Source organism: Pteropus alecto, unplaced genomic scaffold (genome assembly GCF_000325575.1).
Source record: "Pteropus alecto unplaced genomic scaffold, ASM32557v1 scaffold21, whole genome shotgun sequence".
NCBI lineage: Eukaryota > Metazoa > Chordata > Mammalia > Chiroptera > Pteropodidae > Pteropus > Pteropus alecto.
In genome coordinates this window covers 1,660,113-1,673,635 of record NW_006436282.1, presented here as the reverse complement: position 1 = coordinate 1,673,635, position 13,523 = coordinate 1,660,113, and positions in this window count along the sequence as shown.

Here is a 13,523-nt window from a genome sequence, read left to right as displayed (position 1 = left end):
TCCACTGGGGTCATATACCCAAGGCCTCTGTTCTTGCTATTGATCGGGCACCTCAATTCTTAACCATGTGGACTCTTTGCAAAATCAGCTTGACCATGTGCACAGTGTTGTCAAGGTAATTAGACTTCTTATATGGCAGCTGGCGCCTTTTAACGTGCAAAAGTGTTAAGTGCAAAGGCAAAAGTTTCTGGGTTTTCCTAAGGCTTTAGCCGAGAACTGACACTTTATTAATTAAAACAGATTTCGATGCCAGCCCAGATTTAGAAGGGAGATTACACAAGGATAACGTTACTGGGCTGGTTAACTGGATGATAACCGATTAACTAATTTACTCTACCTTCAAGAACAATACATATTTCCAAAGCTACTACCATCTCCAAAAAAACTAACCTGATTCCTGGCAAACTGGATGTGTTTTGACCACAGTGTTTGTGGGTAGCACAATTCCATAGTGACAGACACTATAAAGTACCACAAATAAGATAAAGTGCAGTAGAGAACATAAAAAAAATGGCCCAAAATTATAGAGAACAGAAAACTAGAGCTCAGATTGCCTTTTTCTTAAGGCTGAAAGGTAGAATAGCTATGAGTAATTTTCCAAAATTTAACTGGCTCAAGGACTGTTTTCTATCATATTGTAATATCTTAAGCTCACTATATTTTAACAGAGTTAATTAGCTATCCTTGAACTTTATGGGTTTTTTTTTCTTTTATATGATTTTTTTATCTTTTAAAAACAGTGCCTGCTTAAAAAGTATGTGGGGAAGAGAGAATGTGCAGGGAGGGGAGAGAGAACAAGCAAGCAAAGGGGGAGCACTTATATGTGCATAGATCATAAAGAGAGAGGAAGCAAAGTAATCAAGTGAAAATGAAATGAATTGCCAAGTGTCCATTTAGATAACAAGCAGGATAGTGTTATTTACTGTTTCATTCCATTACTGACATTTTCTTTCACACTGCAGGTTGCCATGACCTCTCCTTCTGTAGCATTTCATGATTGGAATTCTGCCACATGACATTTTACTAACCACATTTCATTGAACACATCTTAACCCTTGACATTTGGGCACTGATGATATATTTGAACCTGCAATCAGAAACTGTTTCCTAAGAAGTAAGCAATGTTTTAGAGTCTATGAAATGGATGGATATATCCTCTATATATTCAAAGCATTTCCCATTTTCCAGATGTAAGACTTCTTATTAATATTCTTTAGATACAAGTTAAAATATCATTTTCCCCTCTATTATGATTTTCTTAGCATATGTTATAATCTTAGTAACTACTATAAAGCTGTTCTGAAGAAATATCTTTTCTTTCAAGGACTATAAGTAGCTTATTATTTTTCCGTTGTTCTTTGCTCAGCATAATCTACTCGTCAAGTAGACTCTCCCTCCCCTCTTCCCTCCAGTTTTATTGAGGTATAATCAATAATTTAAAATTGCATACATTTAAGTTATACAACTTGATGATTTGATATAAGTATACATTATGAAATAGTCAAAACTAAAGCATATACATCACTTCATATAGTAGCTATTTTCTTTCCTTTTTTCTTTTTATGGGAACACTTAAGATTTACTCTCTCAGTGAATCTCAGGTATACAATACAGTATTGTTAACTATAGTTACATTATTGTATATTAGATTTTCAGAACTTACCAAATAGACTTTTATTTGAGATTTTTATTTGTAAATTTTCTTTATATTTTACAATTTTTAAAAAGCTGCATTACAACTTAACCGAGATTTAAATTTTCCTGTTGAATTTCTATGTAATCTTTAGAAATCCAATTATATTTCTTGTCTTTCTCAAATAGCTGACCATACTTGCTAACCAATGATATCAGAGACTGGCGACCTGCTGCTCATGGGCCAAATATGACCCATTGCCTGATTCTGTAAATAGTTTTATTGGAACCTGGCCATGCAATTCATTTACATATCATCAATGTCTACTTTTGTGCTACAATGGCGGAATTGTATGATTGCAAAAGACACTGTATGGCCTGCAAAGTCTAAAATATTTACTCTCTGGCCTTTAGAGAAAAAGTTTGCTGACCGTGAGAATGTTGTACAATTTAATAAGACAGAATTTTGAAATATTTTGACTAACTTCTGAAAGACAATAATAGTTATATATCTCAAAGTGAGATCAAATGTACACAAACTTCTTAACACAGAAATTTACTTGTTCTTTCCTATCACCCACATTATGTATTTTATTTTCTTTTATCTTGCTCTGCAATTTCACTGATTCTTCTCTTTAGTTGCTCTTCTTTTTAGGCTAATGTTTCTCACAGTGTGACTCCTGGACTACCTCAACATCACCCAGTACCTGTAAAAAACAACTCAGGAAGTCTCATGTCAAACCAGCTGATGATTTTTCAGCTTTCAAAAGGCTTTTAGGGGACGCATTCCCATTCTACTATGCTTCTTACTGGTCAATACAAATGACAGGTTTTCAGCAACTTCCAACTTCTTTCTGTTTTGTGATTCACTATCAGAATCGGTTAATAGATATTACCAGAAAGCTTGGGGGATCAGCAGCTATCTTAAAAGCCAATGCTGTTCTACTCATAAAAGTTAGCTTTATCAGAAACAAAATGGGTACCTTGACCACTCTCTGACTTTCGTCCATATTTCTCAGTAGTGTGAACTCCACATGGGTGAGGGGGTGAGTGGTAATCACACTGAGCCATACAGGTGCCATCTCTAGATTTGTATTGGCCCATAGAGACTCTAATTAGTCTCTTCTGAGCACCTGGATTTTAAATTTAAACCATATTGGACAATCCCATAAAATATTAGGAATTTTATGATATAAATGTATTCAGAAATATTCACTATAATAGAAAAATCTTAATGACAAGCAGAAAAGTATCTGTACCTGTGTGGAGAGGCAGGACTGAAGACTGAAGCAGAGACACTATGGCTTAGAAATAGAAAAGATGATTGTGATGAATAAGAGTCTAGTTTTTGCTCCAGTCACTTATTAGGCCAAGCAATAGCCCTTAAGATCTATATGATATTCAGGTATCCATATAATAAATGTCCATATTGGTTTTAATCAGTTTAAAAAAGCAGGGTAGGGGAATTTGGTGAAGGTGGTCAAAAGGTACAAAGTTACAGTTATAAGATAAATAACTCCTGGGGATGTAATGTACACCATGGTCACTAGAGTTAGCAATTATTTGTGATATGTTTGAAAGTTGCTAAAAGTAAATCCTAAAAGTTCTTAACATATGGGGAAAACTATTTTTTTTGGTAGCTATATGAGGTGATGGATATTAACTAAACATATTGTGGTCATCATTCCACAATAAATACATATGTCGTCATTATGCTGTCATCTCCCTTATACAGTGGTGTATGTCAATTACGCATCAATAAAATGGAGAGGGAGGGACAAATGCTATTGATTTGAATCAGAATGTTTCTATAAGAAAAGAATCTATGTGATTTCTACAAATTGAAATGTCTTCTTGACATTTGGTAGTTGTACTACTTTTCTATTTCTGCGTAGTACAAATTACCCCTAGAATTCAGCAGCTTAAAACAATAAACGTTATTATGTCAGGAATCCTGGCATGATTTAGTGGGCTGCCTCTAGCTCAGAATCTCTCAGAGGACTGCATTCAAGTTGCTGGCCAAGGATACAGTTGTCATAAGGCTTATTTCCAAGCTCACCCATGTGGCAGTTTAGAAGACTTCAGTCCTCTGAGAAAACTCACAGCATGGCAGCTGACTTCCCTCAGAACAAGCAAGCAAGAGAGGACAGCTCAGATGCCATATTTCAAGCTGATCTAATGGAGAAAACCATATGGCAAGAAACTAATGTCTCTGGCCAGCAGTCTGTGAAGCCACATGAGGACTTGAAAGCTTACTTCCCTTGTAGAAACTTGTGAAGACTGTAGCCCCAGCTGACACATTGCTTGTAGCTCTCTGAATGATGTGGAGCTAAGAAATGTTCCAGAGAAATTATTTCATACAAATGTCAACCCGAAAAAGTTTGTGTTGTTATATTAAATATCAAATAAAAGACTTTACAGCAAAAATTACAACCACAGATAAAGGCCATTGTAAAAAAAAAAAAAAAAAGTTTAATTTGCCAGGAAGAGAAAAAACTCCAACTTTTCATGCACCTAACTCATATAGACTAATTAAATGTAAAGCACCATGGTCACTAGAGTTAGCAATTATTTGTGATATGTTTGAAAGTTGCTAAAAGTAAATCCTAAAAGTTCTTAACATATGGGGAAAACTATTTTTTTTGGTAGCTATATGAGGTGATGGATATTAACTAAACATATTGTGGTCATCATTCCACAATAAATACATATGTCGTCATTATGCTGTCATCTCCCTTATACAGTGGTGTATGTCAATTACGCATCAATAAAATGGAGAGGGAGGGACAAATGCTATTGATTTGAATCAGAATGTTTCTATAAGAAAAGAATCTATGTGATTTCTACAAATTGAAATGTCTTCTTGACATTTGGTAGTTGTACTACTTTTCTATTTCTGCGTAGTACAAATTACCCCTAGAATTCAGCAGCTTAAAACAATAAACGTTATTATGTCAGGAATCCTGGCATGATTTAGTGGGCTGCCTCTAGCTCAGAATCTCTCAGAGGACTGCATTCAAGTTGCTGGCCAAGGATACAGTTGTCATAAGGCTTATTTCCAAGCTCACCCATGTGGCAGTTTAGAAGACTTCAGTCCTCTGAGAAAACTCACAGCATGGCAGCTGACTTCCCTCAGAACAAGCAAGCAAGAGAGGACAGCTCAGATGCCATATTTCAAGCTGATCTAATGGAGAAAACCATATGGCAAGAAACTAATGTCTCTGGCCAGCAGTCTGTGAAGCCACATGAGGACTTGAAAGCTTACTTCCCTTGTAGAAACTTGTGAAGACTGTAGCCCCAGCTGACACATTGCTTGTAGCTCTCTGAATGATGTGGAGCTAAGAAATGTTCCAGAGAAATTATTTCATACAAATGTCAACCCGAAAAAGTTTGTGTTGTTATATTAAATATCAAATAAAAGACTTTACAGCAAAAATTACAACCACAGATAAAGGCCATTGTAAAAAAAAAAAAAAAAAGTTTAATTTGCCAGGAAGAGAAAAAACTCCAACTTTTCATGCACCTAACTCATATAGACTAATTAAATGTAAAGAAAAATTTAACAGGAGTAAAAAAAAAAAAGGCAAATGCACAATCATAATGCACCAAATTTACATATTTTTGTCAATAATTGAGCAGACACAAAATTAGTAAAGAGACAAAAATTTTAAGCATTGCTATTAGCAAAACTAACCTAATGGAAGAGAATACCCCACTTTTTCCAGGTACAGAAAGAACATTTTAAAAATTCACGATGTACTGTGCCATAAAGTTAGTCTGAACAGATTTCAAGTGTTGAAATAATAAAAATTATGTCTATTTTACCTCAGCTTGATTATAATATAAATAAAAAAAAAACACTATGTATTCACTGTCATGTATTTCACATTCTGGAATATTATATAATTATTTATTTATTATAGCTATTGTTTATTTTACATCTCCCTCTACTAGAGAACAGAGATTTTTAACTTTTTGGGTTTTTGTTTGTTTGCTTGCTTGCTTTTTGCTTTCACAGATGCATCTATGCCCAAGCACCCACAGCAGTGCCTGGAACGTAGTGATATTTAGTATATGTTTTTGTTGATCTTGTTGTTTGTTAGGATCAAAAGGCAAGTTGTATGTCACCTAGACTACTCCCCACCTCCAATTTTTTTTTTTTCCAGTTATGGCTGAACAACTAGTAACTGAATGACTAAAGTGGGATAGTGGTGTATTGACACCAGCTGGGGTCCTGGGGAAGGAGTATGGTATTCCAGGGTTAGTTGTTGAAAGGGGAGAGGTTGAGGAGGTGGCTGCAGAATACTGATGGAGGCAAATGCAAAATTACTGAGGCACTGAGAGAACACTGAGAACATTGTCCAATTGAGGGTGGGGACCATTGCTGGACTATTGCTTAAGTAGTTAAAGGAATATTAGGAAAAATGGAGATTACAATAAATTATACATGATGTTCTCTTTACACATATATTCTTATTTATTGTCTTTTTAGCTGTGTCTAATATACTGTTAAACTTTCAAGTTTTTAATATTATATTTAAATTTTTTTCAAATTTCAGTTTTAGAATTGCCATTTTATTCCTTTTTTTATAGTTTCCAATTCTATACATAAATTCCCAATTTTGTGTTTTATTTTTTTAAATGTATTAAGCATAGTTACTTTAGATGGTATCTGCTAACTATTATCAGGATCTCTTCAGATTCTGTTTCTATCTTTTATTTATCTTGCTTTTTAAAATTACATTCTTATATGGTCGGATAGTTTTTATTGAGTGCCAGATATAAACAAAAAAATTTAAAATAATTTGAACGCTGATATAATGTTATATCTGTCCTCCAGATAGATGTAAGTTCACTTTGGGCGGATATTTATGTACACTAGCCATCTGGAATTCCTTAATTCAATTATAGATTAGATGATTTGCAGCTGAGTTTCAGACTTAAAAAGGAAGGTTCTCTTTTGCTTTTACTCTTATTTCTAGGCTAGAGGTTTCAAAGTCCCCACCCAAACCTAGAGGTTTAATACACACACACCCCTCAGTGATCCAGATTTTTGATTAGCTCAGTAAGTCCTGTTGAAAGTCCTGTTCAGCTTCTCTGAGTCCTTTGCACTTCTCCTGCAATACTCCTTGGGGATAAGTGTCCCCAAATGACAAGCTCATTTCTTTGGATTCCCTTATATGTCCTGATGTTTAATCTATAATTCTTCTCTGTATTACTAGCCACCTGATCTCTCCAAATAAAATGCTATTTAATAATCTGACCAGCTTTCTAAATTGATTTCAATGGAAGGACTGGTACAAATGACTAGTTCTGCCATTACTAGAGGCGGAACCACATGTATTTGACCTTCTGGCACAAAATAATTTCAAGGCTCTGGCATAAACTCATAGAAATTATTGTGAATAAAATCACAATTATCACTTGATAAGATTCTTGTGTATCCTGATATGTTGTTACTCAGAGAAGACTTAATTTTAATTATACAAATAAAGCATAAGACATTTGCACACGTGGAAGAATTTTTCAAACCTTTCACAATAGACTAAGTTTTCTTACGGTATCTAGAGTGTAGATTTAGTATCGAAATAATAATGAGTCTAATCTTGACCAACTGTTTATACATATTCTTTCACTGTTATCTCAGTTCTAATGTTCCTTCCTATTGATGCTCCCTATTAAGTGCTAGTGATACATTTATATGAAGTTCTCTCTCTTCTACTTGTCACCACTCATCTTCAATTTCTCTTCTTATTACCTGTGCCTGACTACACAAAAGTCCCATCTGGGATTACTGTAAAAATACCTGGACAGCACTAAGCATACAGGCTTATGGAACAGATAATATTCTTTCTCATGCCTTCCAGAAAAATGAAATTGCTGATGTTGGCAAGTAGGTTCAGAAAATTTTCTGGGCATCAGTTTATATATGGGTGTGTGCCTGCCTATGAAAGTACGTGATGATAGTGATTAAAGCTTTTGAGATAGACATTGATTATGGATACAAGAAAACTGGCAAAATGAACCCAGAAAAATAAATAAAAATTAATTTGTCTGCATAAAATTAATGCTACTACTGTCATTTCTGTGAACTACTTATCATTTATTCTTAATTATGATGTAGTAAAATAATAATTATGTGTGATTAAATATTTACTAAAGTAAATCTAAAAAACCTAGAAAAATTTTCATATCAGCATTAAAAATGTCTTGGATTCTAATAGCTGATGACTAAGAATGGATCCACTAAACTAAAACGATAATGATAATGGATCCACTAACTAAAAATGATAATGAATTTTATCATCTTGCTTTTTTATATGCATAACATACCCTATAAGTTCTAGAGTGGACACATAGTATCATAAAGGAGTTTAGGAAATCTGGTCTTGGCTACCATCACATGCATAAAATGACTTTAGCTTCTTGCAAAGCCTTTCTCCCAGTTCCCCTGTATTGCTATGATTGTCTGAGAACATCTCGTGTGTGTTCATAAATAAGTATGATCAGTGCTTTGCTGGGCTCCACAGTCCTGGTAAGGGCTGCTGATGCAGGCATTTGTCTCTGTTCCTGACTGTTGCTGCACCAGGGTAATTCCTGGACTATGCCTGTACTCTGACATATCATTCTCTCCAACTATACATGGAAGCATTAAGAAGCTGGACTGAAAGACAAGTCTGAGTAGTAGACACAATGCAATACTCATAATCATCTCTTCTTCCTCAATGATTACTTCTTTGATGTAGGTCAACTTTTCCGAAGCAAATAAACATCACTGAGCATTGGGCTGTTGTATTATTTCTTCAGACAAGCTCAGAAATGTCTGAGCCCCAGTGGTAAACACGCAAAATCCTAAATTCAAGATGAGATTGCTTCTATATTTCAATAATCAAACTTTATAGTATGTGGTAGCATGAAGCTGTTAGTACTGAAAACCTAAAACATTCAGGAAAGTACTACCTCTACGTTTATATAAAATACTCCAAGGAATGGTTGCCGGAGGCAAGGTGTATATTTGCCATATCGTGTTATAATCAGTAAAACATATATACGAACAAAGTGCCTTTTTAAAAAATTCATACACTAGCAACAATTTGTGATATATCACACATATGAAGTTAAAAAAGCACATCTGGGTCTTGTTGTTGCTGTTTGTTTGTTTTTAACTTCTAGCACCATCAACCCAGCATATGGTAGGTTCTCAATAGATACTGGTTGAAAAAATAAAATTAAAAAAAGTTAACTTCCCATTTTGGATGAACTTTCCATCTGCAGGCATATTTTCAGATGAGAATTTTAAAACTCTTAAATCAGAAAGCCTGGGAAACGTATATTTTGGTCAGGCCTGTCACTGATAAGAGATTTAGGATCAGTTCTATGGTGGATCTGGTTCACTAATGGAGGCAATTCTTTCTTATATAAGTTGACATAATGACAATTATTTCTGGAAGAGATTTTTCTGTTCAAAGTTCTGGAATAAGTACATTTAAAATAATATACATTTATCCCTGAATGAAATCCAACTTGTCCTTCAAAACCAGCTTTAAAAATGTTCTTTTTAAAGGCCAATCTATTAAATATATAGCTCTTTCGAAAAACTTTGATGGCAGACTAAAGTTGTAGCAAAATTTACTCTGAAAAAATGTAAGAAGATATAATAATTAAATTTTTACCAGCTTTATGTGGTATAGTTGACAAATAGAAATTATATATATTAAGCTATGCAACATGATGTTTTGAGATATGTATACACTGTCAAATAATTACCACAATCAAGCCAATTAACATTTGCATCTCCTCACACTTGTTTTGGTGTATACGTGTTGTGAGAACACTTAAGATTTACTCTTAGCAAATTTCAAGTATATAATACAGTATTATTAATTGTAGTCACGATGCTATACATTAGATCTCCAGAACTTATGCATCCTGAGCAACTAAAACTTTATCCTTTGACCAACATTTTCCATTTCACCCACCCTCCAGCCCCTGGCAATCACTATTCTATTCTCTGTTTCTATGAGTATTAATTTTTTAGATTACACATATATTAGATCATGCAGTATTTTTCTTTCTGCATCTGGCTTATCTCAAAATATACATAGCAGAGAAATCAAGAAATATAATTTTTTTCTAAAAACAGAGTATTAGTTCATAGACATCTTCTATGCCTAGAAATATTATCGCTAGGTTGGTTTTCTCAAGTTAACTGATATAGATGACAAAAACTGAAAATGTGATGATGCTTTTGATTACTTCCAAATGAAAAAATTGGGCCAGGCCTGGCTACACTCAAGTTTGAAATTGGATGAGCATATGTTATGTCCTACTTGCTCTAGTTCTGAAGAAAGTGTGGACATCTGCAGTCACCCCTGGCTCTGCAGAGAGTTGCCGAAAATTAGCCTGCCTCATTTTGTGCCTCTCTTCTCTTTCTGCTTGTCAGGTTGAAGTTCAGTAGAAGAGCTAGACATGAGTGTACCTGTTAAATCAATGGTCATCAATCCCTGGCTAAACATTAGAACCACTCAACAGGATAATGTTTATAAAATAGCAATTCCTAAATCCCATAACAAGCTCATTGAATCAGAAGTGGTTAGCGGTAGAGCTTGGAGAATGGTTAATTATTCTTTGAGTAATTATCTTGTGGATCCAGGAATGGGAACAACTGCTTTAGGTGGCATTAATGAGTGGGAAGGGATAGTTAGTGTTCACTAATGCAGCCCCATTCTTATTTCTTGGCATTTCCCATTCCCTTGTATTAAATGAGGCCATTTGATACACACAAACTTTGGGCAATGGAATGTAAGTGATAATAAGTGAGACACTTCTGAGTTTAGTTAACAAAATCTCCTACTTGATCTTCTAGCTATCTCATTTTTTATGGCAATTTTGGAAACGCCACTGAGACAGAAGACTGCGAAATAGAGGCAGCCTGGATCCCTGAGTAACCAAATGAAAGAGAACTGCTCTGGAGAGTGTCTAAACTCTACATGAGAAGTAGGAATATTTCATTATGTTAAACTACTAAGATTTCATTGAGTTGTTAATCCTGCAGCCTAAAACCTTGTTATTCAACTTGAGTCCACAGACTCAAAGAATTTCCATTACCTAAGGGCTTATTAGAAATGCAGACTCTCAGGTCACTGAATCCTGAGGAGATCTGTGTTCACATTAAGGAGATCTTATCAACTTTTATATTATTAAGTATGTTTTACAATTTCATTTTAATTATCTATATCATTAGCTATACCTTTTGTACTATTTTTAGTTAGTTGCTCAGATTACAATACACATACTTACTGTATCACAGTCTACACAGAGTTAATATTTTACCATTTAACTCAAAATTTAAAACTTTTGCAACTTTGTAACAGTTTATTTATTCCTTTCCCTCCCTGGCATCATCCTTTATGATAGTTTTCATATGTTATAAACCTCACTTGCAAATGTTTTATTTTTGTTTTATACAGTCACATATATTTTAAATAAATTAAGAACACATAGCTTTCTATATTCAACTTGATATTTGTCATTTCAAGTGTTCTTAATTCTTTCTGGAAGATTTGACTTTTCATATGGTATAATTTCTTTTTAGATTGAAAATTTTACTTTATCATTTCTTATAAAGAAGGACTGATTGCAATGTTTTCCTTTATTTGGAAAATTCTATTTCACCCTTATTTTTTAAAGGATAGAGAATTTTGGGTGACTATTTTTTCTTTCTCAGCACTTTAAAGGTGTTGTTTCACTGTGATTCAGCTTCAATATTTTCTATTGAGAAATACATATTCAAATTATATTGCCTTGTATCATGTTTTTTGTTCTATTTTTTTCTCTTTTTCTTTGATTTGCAGCATTTTGTGAGTGCTTTGGCATGGTTTTTTGTTTGTTTGTTTGTTTGTTTGTATTTTTTCTTTTCAAGGTTTGCTAAATTCTTAAATCTGTTAATTTATGTCCTTCACCAAATTTGGAAATTTTTCAGCCATTATATCTTCAAATATTTTCTCTGCTTCATTCTTTCCTCTCTAACTGGGACTACCATTGTCTCTATGATAGACCTTTAGCACAGGTCCCTTTAGAACTGTTATTTTTTTTTCATACTTTTTGCTTTTTACTTCAGATTAAACAATTTTTATTGACTATTTTGTCATCCCCATTGTCCAAATAAGCTCATTCTGTGAATTATTTATATCAAGTATATACTTTACATTTATAAAATATGTCTTTGTCTCTCTTTTATATTTCCTATTTTTCTCCTATATTTTCATTAATTAAGAACTTTTTTTAAAGCTCATTAAGCATGATTATAACAGCTGCTTTAAAGTCCTTGACTGAAAATTCCAACAACTAGGTAACCTCAGATTTGGATTCCATTAATCTTATTTTCCTTTTAGCATAGTTCCTTATATATCAAGCAAACTTGAATTGTATCTTAAACATTGTGAATGTTATATTGTGAAGCTGTTACATTGCTCCAAAGGGTGTTGATGTTTTGTTTTAGCAGGCGAAAAATTCCATCTATGACTTAGGTAGGCAGCATTTTCAAATCTTAAGTCAGTTCTGTAAGCCTGAACTATACTGCTTTGCTTCTGCCTTACATATGTTTGATTCAAGGGTAAGACAAAACTTTAGGCAGAATTTATACCGAAAATGTGGGTTTTCTGGCTTAGGTTCTCTCTTCAACAGGATTTTCCTCCTCACTCTCTGAGATGCATTGTTGCCTAGCTCTGTCTCCTGTTTCTCATCCTATACAATGATGGAAATCTTTTTATGAGTTATAGCTGCCTACTCTGCTCTGCAATTGTGGCTCACCCTCTGGCCAAAGTCACAAAATGAGAATTTCATATTTTGTATCTCACACTCTCATAAAATTAGAAAATAGCAATTCTTCTTTTCAAAGTTTAACTACACTCCAAAACCTACATGCTTTTGTTCTCTCTCTAGAACCTTCAAGTAGTTGTTTATTTTGTTTTTGTTCACAATTTAGTATTTTGTTCACAATCTAGTATTTACTTACTAGATACTCTGTAATGAGTTTGCTTTATCACATTAGAAACAGGTTATTTGTACTATTTTAACTAATGAGCATATTTTAATATTTGGAGAGACTAGCTTCCCTCATCTCAACTCCGACTATGGATTCACTTGTCTCTCCAGGTTTCAGAGAGGCTGTTTGCCCTTAACTTCAGTTCTTTAATGAGACCAAGAAAAGTCATATATTTTGAATTTGTTCATCTTTCACTTATTTTAAAGATAAGAATGATAACTTCCAAGCTCTTACATGTTGGACCTGAAACCAGAAGTCCCTATTATTTTAAAAATTTTTATTCAGTTTATCATCTTTAATTCATGATGTTCTCTCATACCTTCAACTAGATTGTTTAATTCACATTGTAATGTTGTGCCACATTATATTCTCTGCCTCAAGTATTTGTGTGTGTGTGTGTGTGTGTGTGTGTTTCATTTGCTGGAAAGTATTGATACTTATTTCCTGTTTTCTTCTTATGATGTCTTTAAATAGATTCTGGGCTCCTTATTATCTTCATGAGGATGTCTGATAAATTCGCTGAATAACCAATAGCAGGTGCTCCTAAGCTGGTGGAGGGAGTATTTGTAAGGTTTATTAAATTTCTTCCTGAAATGCACCAAGTTCTTACTTCATTATTTTTTCCTGTTTCAGTAAAGAGTAGTTTCTTTAATAAAGATACAGTAAAGAGTAGTTTCTTTAATAAAGCATGTGGGGTTTTTCTATTTTCATCTAATTTTTGGAAAATATTTTACTTCCTCAGAGCTTTTCTGCCACTTCCTTCTTTTCCTCTTACTGTCCAATGGGTACTCTTCTTTCTGAGGTGTCGCCTCTTCCCCAGAACAGTGTCTTCTCAAAAATGCTG